Below are 23,440 nucleotides of genomic sequence, written 5' to 3'. Positions count from 1 at the left end.
GGGTTGAAACTAATTCAGAAGGACGTGACAGATGCATACAGTCATACACAAAACAGAAACATCAAGTGATTGAATTCTGCCTTAAAACGTAAAGGCAATACACATCCCTTTCTCCCATATTTCTTTGTAACTGTGGATTGTATTCCTGGTAATTAAAAATCTATGTAGCTGGAAGTGGGAAGGCCAGAAGATTTGGGAAGGTGTGCCTGCCCTCAGCTCCTACAGACAGGACATGCTCAGAGGGATGGCAGCTGGGTGGAGTTACTGAGACGTTTCCATTCTAGCATCTTTACTCAGCAGCTGTGAGAGCTCAGTTGAAAGCGTCCGTCACTTGTACTATACGTGTATGTAATGCTCATACTTTCTATCCACATAAGGGATACCTCTGTGGGTACTGATCGGGGTGACTCTTGTATGTAGACACAAGGCTGGCATGGAGAGCAGCAGTCAGTGGTAACACTGCTCAGAGTAGAGCATGCTCTGCATCGTGCATAGCGGAGCTCTCCAGCAAGGTAAAGTGCTACTTTTCATTTATTACACATACAGATATTTCTATGATTTGTTAACTGTAACTGTATGTAGTTCCTTTATGGAAATAAATAGCAAAGCTGAGGTTGTGACTTGGCAGAGCTCATCATGTTATCACAATGTACTATTTGTGGGCTGCGACAACAGTGCCAGAACAATATCGGAGAAAAGGGTTAAATGACAATTTCAGTTCTGCTGCTTCTGCACTTGAGGTTTTCTCTGTTGTGTCATGTTTCAAGGCTGGTGTTTAGTGCCGAGTCCTTTCCCAGCTCCAGTGCTAATTGAAGTCAGTAGTTTGATGATAAAATTGTGCATCCACACAGGGCTGTCTCCTTTCATTAGTGTAAGGCTGGCCTCCCACTGTGATACTCCCATAATAAGAAATCCTAATCCAAACAATTGAAAGTCCTATTTTTACTAAATATTAGAGCTGTGCAGATGTCCTTTTATTCCAAGGTTGATACATTAACCCCTTTATGCATAGAAGAGGGTAACGTAATACCTCTCCTGGGGATACTGTACTGGACATCATAAAAACTTTATATTTCTAATTTCCTTTTTACACTGTTATTAACAATTTATAAAAGTGAATGGGTAGTAAGTGCACCTTTATGATAACTGTATCCTGGTCTCACTTCTGTAATGCCAGTTGTATCGGCTTACTTAGAAGGTAGCCTGGCTGGAGGAATTTATCATGGCTATTCAGAAATATATATATATGTATGTATAATATAAAACTTCCAGTATAGGAGACTTGTGTGGATATAAAGGGACTGTGGATAAGGTTCTGTACTCAAGCCCATTTTATGTAGGGCTCTCATTGGATTACACACAAGCAGAATTAATCCTTGATTACAATTGGTCTGTGATGAACGTAGCCATATGCAGAGATTATGTCTCTATTATTGAGATTACAGTGGCTGACTGATGAGTGTGTACTTGCATTGTATAATGTATTTTACCAACCATGTGTATAGCTTCAGTTATACCTATCCTCCAAAGTGCAAAAGATTCACTTGTGTATTTTATAAAAAAATACACAATTTTTATAATATAAAACCAGGCAGCACCTTTGGAAGATCTTCATTTTACATGAAAAGGAATGGGTTCTGAACTTCCCCCGTAAGAGATGGTCCCATAGATTTTAGTAATCTAAGAAATAACGATTACCATTTGACTTCTAAATGTTTTCCAATAATTTCTGTTTTTGTTGTAATGTCAGTTAGAACCTGGAACTATATACAGTAATTGAAATATTTTTCATTAATTTTCAAAAATGTAAAAAAGCATCTCACATGTTTTATCTTTCCGACTATAATTTTTGAAGTGTTTGAATCTGTCCATTAGCTGAGGAGAGGTGGCTGTGTGTCAGAAATCTGTGCCATTAGGCATTAACACCTCTGAGCTGGTATTAGGCACATGTGTGTGCTCTGTTATCCAGGTCATGCATAGTGGGACACAATAACATAGCATAAAGTTTCATATCCTGAAATACTCAATAGAGCTAGAGCTGTATGAGCTGTGATGTAGCATCTGATCACGAATATAGAGAAGAGGATGGTAATGACCATATTATAATCTGGCATTCACATCACCGTTGGCCATTTATTTATGTTTATTGAAAGTATACTATTTAGCTGGCATGGTTACAAAAGAGTAACTAGGGAGAAAAGTTTTTTTTACCTGGGCTGAAATAAAATATGAGCATAATAATTTCACTTCCAGAACACATAAAATAGAACTCATTTAAGATGAACAACTCTTTGGTCATATCAGTTATTTTGCATCTTATTTTTAGTTTTATCTTGATTTATAGGATTAGTGAGAAAACCAACAACCATCACTTAAGTGGTTGGACATTTCTGATATGTAAAATCCCCTGATTATCAATGTTTTTTTGTGACACAGTCCTCATAAAACATGTTTTTGGTCCCTACTGAAATTTATCCACAGATGAGACGACTTGGTGGCAAAGAAGTCCAAAAATATAAACCGAATATAAAACAAAAATAAAGCAAATCTGATGCTCATGTTTTTAAGTTCTCGAAGACACAATAGTAGAAGATCCCTATTTTGACGAGGCCTGGCACTGCATTGTGCCTTTAGTGCAAAAAGCAGGTAATCTCAGTAGACCTTCATTTTTATAATGTGCTGGGAAACACTTTGCTTCAGCTCCCTGGCAACCAGTAAGGCCCCTTCCACACTAGCGAGTGTGATGCGATGAACTCGCATCACACTCGCAATGCAAGCTGCCGGGAACGCACGGCCCGAACGCTGCACCGCGGGAGTGAACTCAGCATGTCAGTTCACTCCCGCGGTGCAGGGTTCGGGCCGTGCGTTCCCGGCAGCTTGCGTTGCGAGTGTGATGCGAGTTCATCGCATCACACTCGCTAGTGTGGAAGGGGCCTAAGGGTGATATGAACTGAGTTATCGGGAGAGAAGAAATGGTGGTGCCAGACAAACCTCCTTTGTATTTTGCCATTTTGTTGGTTCTAGACAGGGATGGCGTCAGCACTGGGCACACCCGGGGCCCAGGGGTCCTGCGGGTCCCACATAAGACTGCACATAATTAATCCATAAGGGGTGAGGAGGCTTTATATAAAATAACCATATATAAAATAACCATGATGTTTGGTATGATAAACTAATGAATATTTTAAAGAACAGTAGACTGTTTTAGTTTCAGAATTTTTAATGCCCCCTGCAAAGGGGTCTCGTGAAGCTCTGTTGCCCATTACTGAAACCTGGAGCCGACCCTGGTTCTAGAGTTACTTAATTAAAGTATGATAGGGCACTTACTCATAGATCCAGGTGCTGTTACACCAATGAGTCAAAATGGTTCTTGGGGGTGTTACCAGAGCTGTTTCTTTCATCCAATGTTTGCTGTGGTAACCATATACTTTTTGTACACACAACATGTTGATCCACTACTTTCTTTTTTATGTGGAGCTGGATTATTTTACAACCTATTATTAAATTGGTATAGATTTCTGTTGTCATGCCATGTTTTATTTTTAAATCTTAAAAGGACGTCACCATCAGATATACTGATGGTAGTCCGCTGTCACTTATCTGCTCTTCATGTAATCTAGAGGATGGAATAGTTTTTATTGAGTTACAGAAAGCTGGGATTACTGAAATATAAGGGTGAATTTATGATCACATCTACAATAGTTTTCTGGTGTATAAGCAGTGGAATAATCACTTGTGCACTGGCAGAATTTGTTATAATGCGACTACGCCATCTCTGTGCCATGTGGGTATGGTGGGGGTGTACAAGGGGGAGGCAACCTCAGTGGGCGGGCACAAGGTGTTCCCACCCCTGTGCCTGCATACTTTTTGAAAACCTGCAAACGTTATCAGACTTTCAGTGACATCAGCTGGCAGGTTGCAAATCTTGCGTATTTGCGCTGTGGTTTTTTTACACAATCTGCTGGTGTGGCTGCGCAAGGAAAAATGCACAAGATTTGCGCACTGCCAGCTGATGTCAATGGCAGTCTGAGAGATGCACATGTGGGACCCGGGTACAAGGGGCGTGCTTAAATTACCATGAGCCGGATGCACTCTGGAGATCACCCCCAGAACATTTGCATAATTGTTAAAAGTCTATATTTGAGCTTTCTGGGACTAAATTAAAATATATCATCCCCTAGATTACACGGCAAGCAGGAAAGTTACAGCAGGCTACCATCAGTATATCTGATGGTAGATTTCTTTTAAAACATAAAACATGGCATGACAACAGAACTGATAACTATCCCTTTGGAGACCAAGCTATGTATTTTTGTTGGTACCACAGACATCACTTGCAGTATTTAATTACACCATTGTCACATGCATAGATCTCCTTAATTAAAGGAAATCTACCTTTAAAATCAAGCATGATAAACCTTTACACTTACACATAGATCCAGACACCATGAGAGTGGTAATCTTATTATATTTGTTATCAATGGCCTCCCTTCCAAATCAACATTTAAAATTATACTAATGAGCTAGAAGGGCTCTGGAGTTTCAACCCTTCAAGCTGCAGATTCACAGGCTGTTTCATAGGCTTGTCTCAGCACCCACTTGTAATTTCAGCACTTCTCTACCTCAATCACAGCAGCATGAAGTTTCACACATCATGCCATTTTACGGCAAGAATAAATGGTTTCCTCCCACACTCCAAAACATACAGGTAGGTTGATTAGATTGTGAGCCCCATTGGGGAGAGGGACTGATTTGGCGGCTCTGTGCAGCGCTGCGTAATCTGTAGGCGCTATATAAATAAAGCAATTTTTATTATTATTATGGCTGGCGGGCTATATGGTGGCTGCTATACCTGGGCAGCATGTTGGCTCAGTGGTTAACACTACAGCCTTGCTGTGCTGGGGTCCTGGGTTCAAGTCCCATTCAGGCCAACATCTGCAAAGAGTCTGTATGTTCTATCCGTGCTTGTGTGGGTGTCCTCCAGTTTCCTTCCACACTCCAAAACATACTGGTAGGTTCATTAGATTGTGAGCCCTATTGGGGACAAGGACCAATTTGGCAAGCTCTGTGCAGCGCTGCGTAATCTGTGTGCCCGCTATATAAAGGGATTATTATTACTACCCTAGTAGTCATGCCCATGAGCATAAACTACTTGCGCATACCAAATGAAATTATGTATTCAAGAGTGTCCTTCCTTAACATCCAGCTAAAAAGAAGATATTTGCGCTACCTTTTTTTTAAAGCTGTTTATCTTTCTTCACTCACCAAAGATATCTCAAGACAATAAAAATAGCATAAAAGGAAAAATATGGAAACCAATATTTCTTCGATTAAATCTACTTTTTTTTATTTAGTAAAAAACTTTTTTGCAGATATTAGGGTTCATGTGAAGTAGACATCCTTATGTGTTTATAACGATGTGCAATCTTAACAATCTCTTTAGATATCATTTTATTTTTAATGGTAGGCCTTTGAAAGAACATGTATTTCACATCTAGTGCCCTTCAAGTATGTTCGGCTTATAGAAAGCAAGGACAAACTCTCCATGTGCCTTGTGAATAGCAGGATTTATAGACAGAAGAATAATTTGATTGTATAATTTGCCTGATTGTATCATTTAAATGACTTTAGTTGGTGTTAAAATATTATGAAATTGAGGTCATCACGGGATGAAGATTTAAATTGAACGCCTGCATTTGTCTTCAAAAGAGACTGCTATGTGTTTTGGCTTAAAACCACCACAGGACCAAAGGTTTTTCTGTGAGAAAAATATTAAATTGGAAATTAACCCCTTAAGGACGCAAGTTTTTTTTGCTCATTTCTCACTCTCCACCTTCAAAATTTCATTTTTCCGTGTACATAGCTGCGTGAGGGTTTATTTTGTGCGTAACAATTTTTACTTCTCCGTGGCATTATTTATTATCCCATGCTGTGTACTGGGCAGCTGGAAAAAAATGCCAAATGTGCATTATTTTATGGTACATCAATCGCCATAATAGTATCATAGCTAATGACAATTATACATGTCTAAATAAGCTGTCTAACAATAAGCTGCACTGTGGATAGTCTGACAAATCCTTGCTATACAAGTGCTGTGTATTAACCTGTATGACATCTTACTGTGGCGCGCATGCTTGGTCTGCCGCTGTTCTGCATTCCTCGAGCAGGGGGGGGGGGGGGATGTGTCGGTACTGTCATGTGATGCAGACTTAGGTACCGCCTCATTGATGTCACTGGCCCAGCCCCGCCGATGATGAGGCTACATGCGATCAACCATGCGCCACAAACACAGGTGAATGTCGCTAAATCGTAAATTTTTTGGGTTGTTCATTGGTCAGAGCTGGCATATGTACCTGGAAACTAGTTAGTGGCATTAGCCCTTGGGAAAGACCAGCGGGTGGAAACGTGCATTGGGGGCTCAAACACCAGGTAATTGTGGTTTACAGGTTATCCTCCTCCCAGACGCACATTACGTATGCCTAATACACACTACAAAGTTTTTATATGTGCTGTCCGGGTAGAACAACTGTGAGTTGGATGGGTTTATATATTGCTGTTGCATATCTATATGGATGTTATTGTATTGCCCTTTACAATGTATTACTGACTTCCTGTATACCGTGTTACCTGGTCTGTTTAATTCTTGTGTCTGTCCTGTAGCCATCCTTTTATACATATACGTTTTATCAAATAATGTAATCAATAAAGGTTATTAACTTATTTTTAAAATACAGTGTAACGTTCTAGTTCTAAGTACTGTGATATATTCATAATTGTGAGGGTAGTTTTGGGTCTCTGGCATAGTATTCGTTTTGATATGTGTTTAGGTTAGATTCAACCTTTGGCATACATTTACAGTAGTGTATTATTATTTTTCTCTTACTAATTGCCTAATAAATGTGGCATATGATGAATTAATGTTTTCACTGGATTTGAGACTTTATGGTGATCCAAGCTTTCTCTACGCTAGGAGGGTCTGGGGTGAATTTAAGCCTAAATTTCCAACTTTTTGAAAAATCAGGACTCCTGAATCACATCTAAATTCACTTGATGAATCTAGCGTAAGTAGGCCGAAATGAAAAGTGGCAAATTCCAAAAGCACATCTGCTTTCAACACTTGTCAAAATAGACTTTGTATGATAAAATCAACTTGCTTTTAACATCTCCTCTAGTTCTTTTTCTTATTTCTTTGGAATGCCAACAGGGCAGCCCTGCTTCTGAAAACACATAGGGGCTTATTAACTAAGGGTCCGCGGATCATATTTCCGACGGGTTTTCTGACCTTTTCGGGGATCACGCAGCTGGGACAGGTATTTAGCAGGGGATTGTGTCGCATGCGATCGGATTTCGGTTTTCATGCGACACAAAATACAGGCAGCTTGGGCGGTAGCCTATGCCCAAGCCTTCTAGTGGGCCCATGGCCACCCAAACCACCGACCAAATTTTATACTAACTTGACCCATGAAATCCTTGTACATCTGTTCGTGCTGTATAGCTCTCATGCTATACATGAACCATTTCCTCCTAAGGTCCTGAAACCGCAGATTAGCAGGCAGAAGGGACACATGATCAATTCCTCAAGAAGCCTGATGCAGGAAGTGATTCCAGACTTGTAGAAGCTATTATGTCAATACAGACTAGGGCCCATGCCAGTCTTAATCCACCCCTGGAGGCCACCAACTCTTCTGTAATAACACACTTCTTAGAAGTACCAAGTCTCCTAAACATGGTCAAAAACTATAAATATATATGCACAGAGTTTATTTTTATTCAGTGGTTCTAGTGGATTCTGTGATTTGCAAGGCTTTGCAGCAATGACAGCCAAGTGCAATTCACTTTCTGAATGCTCAATTAGACACTCTGGTTGCATTGATGTAAGGGTGGCTTCAGTTTGTGGAAACAGACCAGTATGTTGATCCAATCCCACAGACTGCACACATGGTGGAAGTCCTTGCATCATACAATTCTGCTGGTTGAATGGCAGCAATTCTTACAGTGCCAATCCTGCAGTTCTCCAAGCAGACAGGGAGTTCTTGCATCATATTTCTACACGATACAAAGACTCCTGCCCTGTGCAATCTATGCAGTCTGTGGGATTGGACCAACATACAGGTGAGTTTCCAGCGGCTGCACATTTTTTTTCAGCTGGCCTAGTGGTCAAAAATGCTTATGAAGAATGTGCCTTTACATCATTTTATTATATGCATGTGACTAGTAGATAAAATCACAAGTAATTTTGCATATTTTCAGGCAGAGAAGGATAAAATGCAGTGTGGTGCCCTAGGCACAAGTATATGTTCACCAAAGGTGAACTCTCAACTTATTGTCACTTGTAATAAATTAAAGGAAAGATAAAATTACTTTTACTGAGCAGGAATTTATCGCCACCAGGTCTAAAATGTTGCAAACATAAAGCTATCAATGTTTCCTGTCAAGTTTATGACTTGCAGAGAGGTTAACTATTATCATAATTACTTGTGGTATTAACCATAATTATCCTTATCATTTCTAAATGGTAAATACAGCATTTGTGATTTTCCCTACATGCATACAAATAATAAGTTTGTCTGATATATGAAATGGTATTTACTGTAAAGAAAAATAAGAGAATTCCAGGGACCAACAGATAGGATGCAAATTATTGTCCTCGAGAAATAATAGCAACCTTGCAACACCATTTGAACTTTGAACAAGTTCTTTGTCAAGTAGTATTTGCTGCACTTATTTAAAACTCCCTGTATGAACCAAGCCCTACCCACGTAAAAGCTCATGCACATTTTGGAATGTTGACACTAAACTGATAGAACCCAAAGATTCAATTAAAGAATTTACCATTAGAATTTAACCCAAAAGATACATCCAATATACCATCCAATATACTTTATGCAGCCACTTTTCAACATGGTGTGCAAACACCAGAAAAGTTTCACAATCATAATTAACTAAATAGATTTACTAATAGAAGGGGATTTTTTGTTATTTTGGGGCAAATGCACTTCAAAGGGTTGTTTGAGAAATATTTTAATTTTCTTCACAAAAATGCCATAAAATAAAAAACAACTCACTGAACACTCCAATTCCACTGCTAGAAGCAGTGGAAGCAGTTTCTACACTCCAGTAGTAAGTGCTACTTATGCTTTACAGGCTTGTGATGCCATGTCCATCTGTCACGTTACCAGTTTGGTTTCAGTTAAGTGAAAGGGCCTGGGCTCAATCTTGAACAATCATTCATATAAGTTTGTTCCTGATCACTGCTCTATGTAAGCATGTGAACGACATATCTTGATTTCTTTATTGAAAGCATCCTTTACAAAGAACCTGCCATTTAAAGGGAACTTTTCATCAGAAATTGCCCTAATAAACCACTACCAGCATATTGTTAAACAATGTAACCTTCAAATTTTTGTTTCATGCATAGTCCAGTGTGATGGCATTATCCTGAAAATCAACTTTGAGGCAGTGTAGAGAGTTTAACACTGAAGTCAAGATGGGGAGCCCTAATAAACCACTACCAGCATATTGTTAAACAATGTAACCTTCAAATTTTTGTTTCATGCATAGTCCAGTGTGATGGCATTATCCTGAAAATCAACTTTGAGGCAGTGTAGAGAGTTTAACACTGAATTCAAGATGGGGAGCTCTGAGTGCTTCCTCCTCTGTGATTGACATCATGCATCAGACTTCAGGAGATCTGGTTAGTGATGTCTCTGGATTCAGGACCATCAATTACACTGAGGAAGAAAAATCTTAACTTCAGTGTTAAAATCTCTGCCCCTTGACTTTAACCAATTTACATCTCACTTTAATAGTGATAATTGGATGATGCCACCACACTGGGTGGCAAGAGAAATACAATCTGGAAGGTGTTTTGCTGCTTGCCAACATACTGGTAGTGGTTTATTAGGTCATTTTCTGCTGACAAGGTTCTCTTTAAATTAGCCCACTCAAAAGAAATTCTAATAACTATGATTAAAAACATTGCCCTTATCCCTAAATGGCTATTTTCCATGGCTGCAATCTTAAAAAAACAGTTTGTAAACTTATATGCAACTCAACTGCTGTGAGTCCAATGAAACATTAAGTGAGCCCTGTTAATAAATTTTAATTGCACTGTCCTGACTCCTTGTTCCCGATTAAGAGCTCTTATTGCTAGGATATACTGCTGTGTAGAATGTTGAGAGAGATATGTTACATAATTGGGCATTGTATGTGATCACATGAAATCACAGCAGCCTCCATGGAGGATGGGGAGGGGCAGAGGTCTATAGAGGCTGCTGTGATTTCATGTGATCAGATACGTACATAGTATAGATACCGCAAACATAACTGGGTTAAAGGATCTCAGATGGCATCACCCTGGTAACATGACATTAAGTGCTGAAAGCTTAGTAGAGGCATGAGACATAAGGAGGAGTAGATGGGAGGGGCTGTTTGTGCAGGACACGCCACCTGTGATGCCAGGTAATGTAAAAAAAAGTTGATTCATGGGGATGTGAGGGAAATAGTTTTTAGCTAAAAGAAGGATGTTCAGGCACTATGGGAACTGGTCACCAGATGTAAAATGTGAAAATGTGGTGACAGTTTCCCTTTAAAAAAAACATCACTATTTGTCTGTAGCACATTCTCTCATGTAATTGTATTGAAACTGTATTGGGATAAACACTCGTTTAGATAAAAGCCTTATTATCATTGCAATATATAAAAAAAAGTAAATGACCGTCATTAGCCCTACCATATGATAAGTGGGAATTTATCTGCCGGTGTAAGTAAGGACCATTAGTCCTGTTTTCATTAAAATAATTAAAATGGTAATTTATTTATACAGAAAACAAAATAACCAAATTGTTAAATGATCTGGTATGTTTGAAGCCCTTCAGTACCACACGCAGCTTTCACTGACTTTTAAATGATGCAGGTAGAAATGTTTTTCTGGAGCAAATTAAAAATAGATGTTCCTGTGCTGTCAACAACATGCAGAAAGTGCTAATGCTGCACCGCTGATCCTGTAAAATGTATAATCTGCTTTAGTCCTAGCAATTAGCGCACAGTGAAAACCACAGTGAACTCTCCTTTCTTCTTAATGATAATATCAACTGGGTTCCCAACATGTTTTTAATCATTTCCAGGCACAGCTATCAGTCTAAGGTCCATGGTTTCAATTACGGTACTTAGTGTAAATGTGGCTGTTATGTTTTGCATTCTAGACGTCCATAACATTGGATACATCTATGAATCATTTTACATATCATGATCAACAAGTATTTTGGATAATAAAAATCACAATACTACAAATAGATCAGATTTGTTTGCACCCTATTATGCAGAATGCTTTCATAAAATTTGCATTGGTGTTCTCAACTTTGGACTCCCAAAATGTTGGTAACAAACGATTTTTGTGACCATCTCACAGTAACCACTGGAAGGACTGTGACTTCTGCTGCTTTGAGTAAAGACTATTCGCTATGCAGGCCTTAACTATTGTAGCTTTATCTGATGAATAATGATAAAAAACGACATAGCAGAACTATGCCTAACCATGTCCAGAAAAAGTAGGCACAGGCAGTCCCCAGGTTAAATACAAGATAGGTTCTGCAGGTTTGTTCTTAAGTTGAATTTGTATGTAAGTCGGAACTGTATACTTTATTATTTTTTTTTTAAATGTTGGGTTGTCATAAGAACCAGGATTAACAATAAAGCTTCATTACAGACACCTGTGATAACTGTTATAGCTGATTATTGTAGCCCAAGGCTAAAGTACAGTAAATTGCCAAAATCCAGAGGTCCGATTGTAACTAGGGGTTGTGTGTAAGTCAGGTGTTCTTAAAGGAAACCTACCACTTGTAGTGGCAGGTTTCCGATGGCAATACCGGGCACCAGCTCAGGGTGAGCTGGTGCCGGAGCTCATTTTAGTTAGTGTTTTAAACCGCGGTATCGCGGTTTAAAACACTTTTTAAACTGTATAGCCGGCGCAGGCAGGTACACGCTCGGCGCTTACCGTGCGCGCGGCTACATAGGAAGTGAATGAGAGCCGCGTGCACGGTAAGCGCCAAGCGCGTACCTGCCTGCGCCGGCTATAACGTTTAAAAAGTGTTTTAAATCGCGATAACGCGGTTTAAAACACTAACTAAAATAAGCTCCGGCACCAGCTCACCCTAAGCTGGTGCCCGGTATTTCCATCGGAAACCTGCCACTACAAGTGGTAGGTTTCCTTTAAGTTGGGGACCGCCTGTAAATGAGCCAATAGTCTTATCACTATTATATTTATAATGGCTGATCATAACCCAAAACTATTGGCTACTGAGATGTGTACACATCTCGTAGAGTACAAAATAGTGACCTTTATTGTAGTCTACGCACATTTTTTTCATTAAAAACTTGCACTTCATAAAACTCTGCATTCAGCACGCTAGACATTACTCGCCAGACCGTCGGTTTCGCACCTTCCCCTTGTCCTTGGACTGTTTTCTGTTTATGGAGTCTTGATGCCATGTAAAGAACCTGAGGCTGAATTAATTCTAGAGGTTTTTACAGTGTAGAGCCATATACTCTGTCCTCACATATACGTTATATAGACTTCAGGAGATCAGTCCCAAAAGAGTATTTTGAGGAAATCAGAGGTTCATTAACTTATTTCAGAGGATCAAATGTAATTGGACAAATTAATGTTACGATGCATGAAATGTTCATTTTCTAATACTGTTTAGAGAATCCTTTGTAGCTAAAGACTGCACAATCAAGTCTGGAAGCATTGTACATTACCACTTTGGGATATAATATAGAGCAGATATTGTTTCTGAAGAATGTAATGGGAGTCATACATATAGTGTAAATAAAATAATATCTTGGCATACAATACCGATCGCTGAAGATATTGCTTTAGCTGGATCCTAAATCTCTTGGTCCAGAACTTTGTCTCAGCGTCTCATGATTGTGTCCACCTCTCCACTCTAAACATAAAAGCGAGACTTGGTACGACTGGAATAGAGGCTTGAGCTTTTTGTGCATGTGCTGTCTAGATTTGGTCCGCTGGGTGCTTTGGCCCCTGCCAGCGGTCACATTGTAGGAGAAGCCGGCAGCATCGCATCGCTGCCGGCTCTCCACGACGCTGTAAATAAGCCCGGCTTGGCCACTGACAGTGCGACTGCGGCCGGCCGGCAATGTGAGTCCAGGCTGTGGCCGCAGCCGCTGTTATTGCAGTGCGGCCACACCGCGGAGAGCCGGCAGCGATGCGATGCTGCCGGCTTCTCCTACAATGTGACCGCTGGCAAGGGCGTGCTGGGGGTGTGTCAGCACGCCCCCTAATGAATACCGCCGACTGCCAGCACACCAGATACACGATCCGACCTTTTAAATGGCTAGGGAAAAAGGGGCTGGGGGAGGATCATGGGGGGCACAGTCGGTGGGTGGGTTTTCCGGGGTGACAGGTCCTCTTTAAATTATCCCTCTACGCTTCAGAATTCATCAGTTTTTTTCTGTTTTCTGATATATCATTAATAAACACTGGGCCATTGGTAGCCATGCATGCTGATGCCTTCACTCTATCTCCACCATGTTTTACAGATAGTGAGGTGTGCTTTGGATTATGAGCATTCCAAGCCTTCTACATATTTTCCTCTTCTCGTCTTAGCTGTTCGTAAACTTTGCTGACCTTGTGTATTTGTTCTAATTAAGTTTACCATAAAGAGAAGACTTAGAAACTTGTACACCTACTTCAAGGAAAGTGTCTTTCACTCTGATGGATGTTGTGAAGTTTTTCTTCACCATTGATTGCATTTTGAGATTATCCACCACTTTTATCTTCTCAGTCCAGTTCTTTTTGAGTTCCCATGCTCACTATTTGGACTATGGCCCCAATGTATGCTTCTGTTTTAGATATAAGTTTAGCAAGCGTTGGCAGCATAGCTGGCAGCATAGTTGAGCAGACAAGCTAGTTTTTTCCTGTCATATAATATACATGGTTACCCAAATATGCATGATTAGGGCCATCTTCTGTCAGATAGGATTTGTTCCTCCCTTCATTTTGAAATCTGGAATAATATCCTGATATCAAACGTGCAAGTGCTAGCTGTAGCCTACTGTAGAAAACAATAAAAAATCTCACACACTTTTATCTCTAATTCCCATGATGTCACCATAGAGCTTTTTACTCCACTGCTAACATTCACTCTACAGCTTCCATTGACATTAAAGGGAATCTGTCACCAGGAGACCCATTTTTAGCACTGCTCCAGTCCCCACAGAGCATAGTACATACACGGCCAAAGTGTTTTTGTATTAAAAATTGGTTTTACAGAAAAAAAGATATGTAATATTGTACCTTTTATTAGCATGTGCTGTGTGACTAGGCAGTTGCCAAATGGGAGGGTCTGGAAAGGAGCAGTCCCCCCCACCCTTGGAGAACAGCTACTCCATGTGACCTTTTCAAATATATGAAAACACCCATCACTTGGCTTAGCGACGCCTCCTGCTCCTCTACAGCCAATCCTGAGTGAGGGGACTTTTTCATATATTTGAAAAGGTCACATGTTTCCCAAGGGAGGGGGGAACTGCTCCTTTCCGGCCCCTCCCATTAGGCAACTGCCTAGTCACACAACAGATGCTAATGAAAGGTACAATATAACATATCTTTTTTTCTGTAAAACCAGTTTTTTTATACAAAAACACTTTGACAGCGTATGTACTATGCTCTGTTGGGACTGGGGGAGTGCTAAAAATGAGTCTCCAGGTGACAGGTTTCCTTTAAGTGTACAGAAAGCAATGCACTGCTGTTTCCTAGTCACCTAATGTATGTACAACCATAAATGTAATACAGCTTTTCTTTCTTGGAAGAAGTCATATTTTCTGGATATTTATCCAAGAATTTTGTCATGAGAGGCAAATGTAGTCAATGTCTGGATGCATAGCTGGTCAGATCATAGCATGGAAAATCTATTATTGACTTTTCATAGGAAACCTATTTTGGTGGCCGCAAGAGGGTATGGCTCCCAGGCCGAGCCCTCTCCATACAGCCTGGGTGTTTGATGCGTTTGCTGCATATTGCGGCAAATATCTGTGAACAGTACTGGCATGTTAGGTGTCGCCGCATCCCAAAAGTCCAGCTCTATTAAAACATAAAACCAATTATTCCCTTGGTGAACCCTGTAACAGAAAATAGTGCCAAAAAGTCACAATTTTTTTGCCACTTTTCAACACAAAATTTTATATAAATGTTATAAATTACAGTAAATTAAAAAAAACCTAAAAATTCAAATCATCCTTCTTTCCCTAGAACTCATATTAATATAAATAAACAGTAAGAATCATAAACACATTGGGTATCTCTGCGTCCCAAAATGCCCAATCTATCAAAATCTAATAAAGTTTTTTCACTGCATTTAACCCTGTAATGGAAAATAGTGCCCGAAGTCGAAAATGGCACTTTTTTGCCATTTTGAAAAATATAAAAAATACTTTAAAAAGTGAGCAAAAAATTACATGACATACAACTCCATCTACCAAAGTATGAAAAAGTTATTAGTGCCAGAAGATGGCCAAATTTTAAAAAAAATTGTACAGGAGGTTTTAATTTTTGTAATTGTATGAAATCTATACAAATTTGTTATCCCAGTGATCGCACCAAAAAGAATAAGAGTGATCGCACCTAAAGAATAAACTAGACCTGTCATTTGTGGCGCATAGTGAAAGCCGTAAAATCCAAGCCCACAAGAAAAAGGCGCAAATGCGTTTTTTCACCATTTTCACTGCATTTGGAATTTTTTTCAATCTTCCCAGTACACGGTAGGGAATATTAAATACCATCACTATGAAGTGCAAATGGTTACGGAGAAAACAAGCCATCACAGAGCTCTTTAAATGTAAAAAAAAAAAAAAAAAAAGTTTTTTTAAAATAATGTTTTTGAAAACAGATAATTGCTGATGCAGGAAGTACACATACTGTAAGAGGACCTGAAGCAACATAATAGTAGCAGTGAGTTTCGGTGAGATACATAGGTCTTATTATTTCACTTGCAAAATGGTTTCTAAAAATCAAAAAAGGAAAAAGCTAAACAGCCAAAATGTCTATATTTTTTTTATATCTTCTTCAAGATAATGCATAATGTAATACCTGGAAGTGAGAGGGAATGTTAGTAACATATAAAAGAAAACATTGACTATTATTGATCAATTTTCTTGTAACTAATACTTTTGAGGAAAGGAGTCTCATGAGATGTTTAACTGCTCTATTATTCAGTATTTAAGATTAAAGCTGTGTAGAATGTAGCGAAGAGTCACAAAACTAGCTGATCTGTGCACAAAGCACTTTGGCTGCATTTAGTCTTGTTGACGTCAACTTATAGGTTGTGTAAACAAAAGTTTTGATTACTTTGAATATACAGTATACCCATCGACATATTCCATCATTAGCTGTACTCTTTTATCGACACCCTCAGACTATCAGAAATAGCAGGGAGAATAGTGTGCTCTTTTAGAACCATTGGCAGAAACTCTGATCCTGGGAAGTTAGATACTGTAGTCCATAGTAACAATGGCATGAAGGTGGTTATGGAATTAAAGGGGTATTCTCGTCTGGGCATTCACATTCTGTTTTATTTATCTGCCATTTATATACATTTCTTCAATTTGATATTGTTAAAAAAAATGTTCCTGTGGGAATATAATTTCTCATAAATGTAGTAATATGTCCATGGGATAAGTAAAATCACTTGCAGTTTATTGATTCCATTTAAAAAGGTACATGTACCATCACTTCAGGACAAAGCAACACCAACACGTTTCGTCCCGGGGGGCTTAGTCATGGTAGCATGTTTGTACAAGCAGTGAAAAGCTTTATATCAGTTGTTCCTAATCACACAGACAGGTGACATCATGTAACACCTGTCTGTGTGACCATGTGACATCATAGGTCAGCAATCCCCACCCTCTACGTTACTAGTAATATTGCTATAAACATTTAAGCAAACAAATCATAAAACAACATATACATAAAATAAAAACACATTAACAGGAGAGTCTGGAAGAAATTACATGTTTAGAGGCAGTATTAAATCCTAAAGAACATAGTGTTGTATTCGTTACTATTTCAGACAACAAGGGAACGGTGTGAACAGGGTTTTAATAGAAAAATATTAAATCTCACCTCAAATTTAAGCCAGTCTGTTTTAGGCTACAAGGGAATGGTGTGGGCAAGGTGCAAGTAGCAAAGGATTGAGTCTTACCTAAATTTCAAACCAGTCTGTTTCCGACTAACAAGGGAAAGGTGTGAACAGGGTTTTAATAGCCAAGGATTAGATCTCATATCAAATTCCAACCAATCTATTTGTTTGTTTCAGACTGAAAGAAGATAGTATGAACAGGGTGCTAATAGCTAAGGATTAATTCTCACCTCAAAATCAAACCAGACTATTTCAGTCTGATTCAGAGTACAAGGAAACAGTGTGAAAAGAGTTCTAATAACACAGGATTAAATCTCACCTCAAATTTGAACCAGTCTGTTTCAGACTAATAAAATGGTGTGAACAAGGTTCTAATAACAAAATCTCTCTTCAAATTCAGACTAGATGGATATCTACTTTTTTAGAAGAAAGATCCAATAAGTTTCTCTATTTTGTAACTTTTTAGTATGATCACCCCCTCTTGGTGGTCTGGAAACCTTCTCAATACCCTTCCAGGCAAAATAGGATGTATCTTTATTGTGAACCTCCAAACTGCTGTTATGTACCCATAAAAAAACCCAACACAAAACAAAATGACTCAATAACACAGGGCTGAAATAATCCCTTACCTGTGTGTGGCGTATTAGTATGTCACATGGCGGCTGCGTTTCTATGGAGATCTGTCTCCAATGCAGCCTTGGGTCAAGTATGGCAGTATATGGTAGGATCAATCAGACAACCTAAGGTTAATTTACCCTAAGGGGCCTGAAAACCTATATCTTACACATACATACAGTATATATAAACTAATAAAGAATATACACAAACAGTATGTATACATCCATACATTTACACACACATACAGTCATGGCCAAAAGTTTTGAGAATGATACAAATGTTAATTTTTACAAAGTCTACTGCATAATGTTTTATAATGGCAACTTGCATATATTCCAGAATGTTATAAAGAGTGATCAGCTTAACAGCAATTAATTGCAAAGTCAATATTTGCCTAGAAAATGAACTTTTTCCCCCAAAACACATTTCAACTTCATTGCAGGCCTGCCTTAAAAGGAGCAGGTAACATCGTTTCAGTGATTGCTCCATTACCACAGGTGTGGGTGTTGATGAGGACAGGGCTGGAGATTAATCTGTCATGATTAAGTAAGAATCACACCACTGGACACTTTAAAAGGAGGCTGGTGCTTGGCATCATTGTTTCTCTTCTGTTAACCATGGTGCTGTCATCATTGCACTGCACAAAACTGGCCTAACAGGGAAGAGTATCGCAGCTACAATGATTGCACCTCAGTCAACAATCTATCACATCATCAAGGAATTCAAGGAGAGAGGTTCCATTGTTGCCAAAAAGGCTCCAGGGTGCCCAAGAAGGACAAGCAAGCGCCAGGAATGCACCAGCAGTGCAGAGCTTACTCAGGATTGGCAGCAGGCAGGTGTGAGTGCATCTGCATGCACTGTGAGGTGGAGACTCTTGGAGCATGGCCTGGTGTCAAGGAGGGCAGCAAAGAAGCTACTTCTATCCAGAAAAAACATCAGGGACAGACTGATATTTTGCAAAACTTAGGGGACTGCTGAGGACTGGGGTAAAGTCATTTTCTATTATGAATCGCCTCTCTGATTGTTTGGAACATCTGGAAAACAGCTTGTTTAGAGAAGAAGAGGTGAGTGATACCACCAGTCTTGTCTCATGCCAACTGTAAAGCATCCTGCAACCATTCATGTGTGGGGTTGCTTCTCAGCAAAGAGAATCGTCTCTCTCACAGTCTTGCCTAAAAACACATCCATGAATAAAGAATGGTACCAGAACAGTTTGGTATTCCACAATGCCTTTTCCAGCATGTTGGAGCACCTTGCCATAAAGCAAAATATTATATTTGTGTCATTCTCAAAACTTTTGGCCATAACTGTACAGTATATGCTGTTGGTACAGAAAGTATTCAGACTCCTTTACATTTTTTACTCTTTGTTTAATTGCAGCCAATGGATAAAATAAAAAGAATAAATGTACACTATGCAGCTGATCTAGTATTGACTAAAAGCCTTTTGAGCTAGTGCAGCCATGAGTCTTCCTGGGAAGAAGTTTTTCACACCTGGATCTGGGGATCCTCTGCCACTCTTCCTTGCAGATCCTCTCCAATTCCCTCAGATTGGAGGGTGAACATTGTTGAACATCCATTTTCAAGTCTCTCCAAAGATTCTCAATTGGGTTTAGTACGGGGCCATTCAAGAATGGTCACAGAGTTGTTCTGAAGACACTGCTTTGTTATTTTTGCTGTGTGTTTAGGTTCCAACTCTTGTTGGAAGGCTAACCTCCGGCCCAGTCTGAGGTCCAGAGCACTCTGGAAGAGGTTTTCACCCAGGGTATTTCTGTCCGCATCCATCTTTCCTTTAATTGCAACCAGTCGTCCTGCCCCTAAAAACACTCCCATAGCATGATTCCGCCACCACCATGTTTCACTGTTGGGATTGTATTTGGCAAGTGATGAGCAGTATCTGTTTTTCTCCACACATACCGCTTAGAATTATCACCTAAAGGTTCAATCTTCGTCTCTTCAGACCAGAAAATCTTATTTCTCATTGTCTTGGAGTCCTTCATGTGTTTTTTGCAAACTGTATGCAGCTTTCATATGGCTTGCACTGTAGAGAGGCTTCCGTGGGCACACTCTGCCGTAAAGCCCTGACAGGTGGAGGGCTGCAGTGATAGTTGACTTTGTGAAAATTTCTCTCATCTCCTTACTACATATCGAGCTCAGCCACAGTAATATTGGGATTCTTCTTGACGTCTCTAACCATGGCTCTTCTCCTATGATTGCTTAGTTTGGCTGTACAGTGAAGTTGAAGAAGAGTTGTAGTCATGTCAAACTTTTCATTCAAGGTTTATGGAGGCAACTGTGCTCTTAGGAACCTTGAATGCTGCAGAAATTCTATAGTAAAATTGGCCAGATCTGTACCTAGCCAAATTTTGTCTTCCTTGGGCAGTTCCTTAGATGTCATGATTTTCATGTGCTCTGACATGCATTATGAGGTATTATGTATAATCTTATATATATAAAATTATGCTAAATAGCCCAAGAGGCTCCCGGGGATGTGCAAGGAGCCCTTCCCCCTCTCACTGTGTGCTGAAATTTCTCTGCTACAGTGAGATTACATCAGGTTGAGTGGGTGAATGCAGGGGAGAGGGTCTAATAGTGTAACGGCACAGAGGGGCTCAGGTAACACCCCCCAGAGGCCTTCTGGCTTATTAGCATATTTTAATGTGGACCTCTACTCTCTTTCACTCTGTTTGATTGATTGAGTTTTCACAAATAATTGTAATTGCTGTGTGTAACTTTCTCTGATTGGTCTCTTGAATCTTTTTAATGCTGTAGTTGTAGTTGTTAGATCTATGAGTAAGTGTCCCTGTTTTATCCATCCTTGATTTGATTGTAGACTTCCTTTAGTCAATTATTTTATATTTATTTAATTTATATGGAGTAATCGAATTTCCCCTTGGGGACAAATAAGGAGTATTATTATTATTATATTTGAACTACTTTAACAATACTACTTCATTATATATACCACTAGGTCATACCTTACCATATTTGTTAGTTTACTCCTCAGACATTTTAATAATTCAAACTTACAATTCAAACTTCATAGTACCTTCATAGTATTTAATTTGTTCCACCTCTAATGTCCTCCTGAATAGTACTCCTTTCATTAGTGTCACATTCTTTTTTCAGTGCCACTGTTAAATTGTTTCTCCCTTTTTCAGAAAGAAATAAACTTACCCATCTCCACCCACGGCCACCTCCACTTCTGTCAGACATCCTACACAGGGAGTGTGTTGTGTCTAGTCTTCAGAGTCTTGTTTTTTTGTAATGGCCCATTACAGTTTGTTAATTATTTAAAAAAATGGCATTAAAATATTAATATAGAATTCAAACAATTACAAAGAAAGAAACACTCTCCACAGTGTGTTACAGGTCCAAGCATTTTACAATTTTATTTACTGTGTAAGCTCATATTAAAATATAATCCATGCAACATTATGGATTAAGAATTAAAAAAAATGGGCCGAAGGCGGTAAATGACCATAATAGAAGCCAGTCACATTTTCTGTAGGCAAAGCATTCCTTTAACGATTCAGTTATGGCGTGAAAGTGAATGAATGCAATGCGCTCTATATCACGTTATATTTGGCTGCTGAACAGATATTCCATCAAGAGGGTGAGAAGGTACAACTGTTGACAGGAGCGTTAGAGAATGAACACCACGTCGACCGGTCATCTCAACTCTTTAGTCTAGAGCCAAGTTATGAGTGTAATGTACTCATAGCTAGCCAGGACACCCAGCACAATCTGTCTGGAACATGCCATGCACTTAGCATTGGTATTTTAATTTTTGTTATGTTATCCCAAGTAATTATATCTTTACATGGTCACATGTTGTTACACATAATACTTAATACATAATACACAAACTGAGAACATATGGCCAGGGATGAATGTGTCTAAATTGCATATTTTTTGTAATCCTTGTTCTCAAAAAATATCAGATCCAAACTTCTCTAACATCCACAAGCTCTGTGATTCTGTCATGGAGGAGTGGAAGAGAACTCCATTGGCAACCTGTGAAGCTCTAGGGAACTCCAGGGAACTCCATGTCAAAGAGAGTTTGAGACAATTTAGGCACAATTTGGTAATTTTCAGAGGGAAGAACTCACTTTTGTTGCCAGCATCTTAGATATTAATGAGGTTATTGAGGGCACACCAAATTGAGGTGCTGAGGTTATTTTGAGGGCACACCAAATTTAAACTGCCCACAGATTTACTAATCATACTACCTAATATTTAGACACTGTAAAATTAGACTAGACATTCTAAAGGCGTGCCAGATTTTTGATAAAACTAGCATACATTTCTCATATATTAAAACTACTTTCTGGCCAAAAAATGGACCAAAATTTTGACACATTTTTGTAGTTCTACATTCTACACCACACTCCTTTCTCACAGATTCAGTCCCCTTTCTGATAATCCATGCCCTCTCTTACTGGACCAGGCACAAAGATTCTAAAGCAATAAATGTGCTGCAAGGCATGTATGCCAGGTTTTGAGTTTTTTTCTCTGAGTGGAATAAAATGCTGCACAACGCCTCAGTGTCACATCAGAGGCATGTGTATGGACAATTAGAATCATTAATTTTTAAGGAACTACTTTTACAGCTCTTTTACACTGGAGATCAACATTACAGAACAATGTAATTGAGTTTTTCTACATTGATCAACATTTAAACAATTTTTGTAAGGGGTACACCATGTCAAAATTACCAAAATAATCACCTTATTTCGCAAAAAAACGTGCTGATCATAATTAGAGAACAGGTTCTGAAGTTTACAAGAGTCACCAATCAGTAGGGAGTGTACAAGCTTTTGCTTTGAATGACTTTAGCAGATCTCCGGTCAAAAGACATCACTAGTCTCTTACACTGCTCTGGTGTGATTTTGGTCCACTCTTCTTCCAGTCTCTTCCACAGTTCTGTGACTATTGTGGGTTTCTAGGCCATGACTTTGTCACCATAGATTTTCCAAAGGTTTCCTATTGGGTTTAGGTCAGGACTCTGGGATGGCCATTTCATTGTTGCAATGTTTTCTGTTTCAAGGAACTGCTTTACCCGTTTTACTGTGTGACAGGGAACATTGTCCTGCGTGAAAATTGTTGGCTGAGTAATGAACACAAGGAGGGATCCAGGTGTCATTAAAGAATGTTCTGATACACATTTTCATTCAAACTGCCATGTAACTGTATGAGAGGTCCAACTCCTGCTGCAGAGTACATTCCCCAAAACATGAAACTTTCTTCACCTCCTTTCACTGACTTCTTTACACACTTTGAGTTCAGTCTTGTCCCTGTTTGTAGACAAACGTAATATCTCCCATTAGATCTAAATAAATAAACTTGTTTTCATCCCTGCAATGAACTGTGATCACTTCTTCTCTACACACAACGTGCTCCTCAGCAAAAGTGAGTTTTGTCTTTCTGCTAATGGTTTTGTCACTGCAGAGTGGGCTTTCAGTCAATCCCTTAACCTCTGCAGTGCTAAACTCCAGCTGCAATGTTGAAATTATTACCCATGGAGATTCTCTATATTATCCTGTCCTCTCTTGCATTTGTGTTTTGAGGGCAACATGCCTTCTTGGGGGACTTGAATGGGTTTGTGAGGTTGTAAAGATGCAATATTCTAGAAGACTTGGAACTGTGGTTGGTGGAGTCACCCCTTTG

At 39.3% G+C, this 23,440-nt stretch overlaps 1 protein-coding gene across 5 annotated transcripts in view; it reads left to right on the top strand.

The window, feature by feature from the left end:
* The first annotated feature begins 271 nt into the window (after positions 1-271).
* FRMPD1 (FERM and PDZ domain containing 1) overlaps positions 272-23,440 on the top strand; it is a 100,718-nt gene continuing 77,549 nt past the window's right edge. For 4 of the 5 annotated variants that reach the window (XM_072154925.1, XM_072154920.1, XM_072154921.1 and 1 more), the window contains exon 1: positions 272-512. The gene's annotated coding sequence lies outside the window, so the exon portion shown is untranslated. The remainder of the gene's footprint in view (positions 513-23,440) is intronic. The other variant, XM_072154924.1, reaches the window with a different exon arrangement.

Source organism: Engystomops pustulosus, chromosome 1 (genome assembly GCF_040894005.1).
Source record: "Engystomops pustulosus chromosome 1, aEngPut4.maternal, whole genome shotgun sequence".
Taxonomy (NCBI): Eukaryota; Metazoa; Chordata; class Amphibia; order Anura; family Leptodactylidae; genus Engystomops; species Engystomops pustulosus.
Note: the sequence above shows the minus strand (reverse complement) of the source record. Positions and strands in the feature narration are given on the sequence as shown.